At 34.4% G+C, this 1,202-nt stretch overlaps 1 protein-coding gene across 1 annotated transcript in view; it reads left to right on the forward strand.

Moving 5' to 3' along the window:
- Positions 1–1,202, forward strand: part of LOC105457270 — an 11,583-nt gene that overhangs the window by 9,307 nt on the left and 1,074 nt on the right. The gene's annotated exons all lie outside the window — the stretch shown is intronic.

Below are 1,202 nucleotides of genomic sequence, written 5' to 3' on the forward strand. Positions count from 1 at the left end.
CAGGGAAAGGGTTAATTAATTTTTTTTACTTTTAATTAATTATGTATTTTTTAAATTAATTATATAATTAAATATTATTGATGAAATATTTTTTATTAGAGAGTTAAATTAAATATTTTATTGCTAAATCTTTTATTTTCTGTTTCTCTGTTTCTGTTATATTCTCTTTCCTTCTCCCTCCCACGCGTTGAACCTGTTTTTTCCTGTTCTAACGAGCATTTTTAACGCGTGGAACCTGTTTTTCTCTCTCTCGCACCCGTTGGGCCCCGTTCTAGCGAGCGTTCTCTCTCTCCGTATCACCTATGCGTTTAGGCACGCGCTTCTCTCTCCCTCTCACCCACGTTGGGGCCCTGTTCAGGCACGCGTTTCTCTCTCCCTCCCACCGTTTTCTCCCTCGTAGGGTCACCCCCGCTCAGGTACGTGCTTTTTCTCTCCCTATATTCCCTTAAAATGAGAAGGAGGATAAGAAGAAAGGATACATGTGAATATTTTTAAAACATGAGTATTTTATTTTGTAAAATGTATTATATTCAAATACAAAAATAGTATATTACGTCCCAAGGCCAAAAAGTTGGATTTCCTGGCGTATGTGATATGATGGCCGAGGCGAAGCCGAGGCTATTTTTCTTGATCCTCTTGCCGAAAGTACATTAAATAATATTAAAAACAAAAAGTTACCGTTAGCTCATGTCCATACGCTTGAATTTTATAATAAAAAGTAAAATATAGTTGGCAAATTTAATACGTCAAATGTGTATTTTGCAAAACCGAGGCGAAGCCGAGGTTTTTGCAAACGGTGGGGGAGGGGGGGACGCGCCCGACTTTTGCAAATCGAGGCGAAGCCGAGGTTTTTGCGGGTCGGGGCGCGCATCAAAAACAGATGAAAATTAAAATACACAAAGTAACGATAAGATAGTTAAAAGTAGGAAATTGTTATAAATTTATATTATTCAACAACAATAGTAGCATACATTTCTAGTAATTTTAGCATAATTCAAGTATTTAATTTAACTCAATTTAATAACTATTATTCATTATATTTTTATTGCATTGATACGAAGTGTTGTTAAAAATAATTATTGTTAGTATAATTATCAAATTATAAATAGCTTTATCAATACTAGAAACTTCAATCACATCATAGTATCACATCATTACAGTTATTTTTCATTTCACGTTAAGGAATATTTTCCTTATTGCAA

Source organism: Wasmannia auropunctata, unplaced genomic scaffold (assembly GCF_000956235.1).
Source record: "Wasmannia auropunctata unplaced genomic scaffold, wasmannia.A_1.0 LD336103.1, whole genome shotgun sequence".
Classification (NCBI taxonomy): domain Eukaryota; kingdom Metazoa; phylum Arthropoda; class Insecta; order Hymenoptera; family Formicidae; genus Wasmannia; species Wasmannia auropunctata.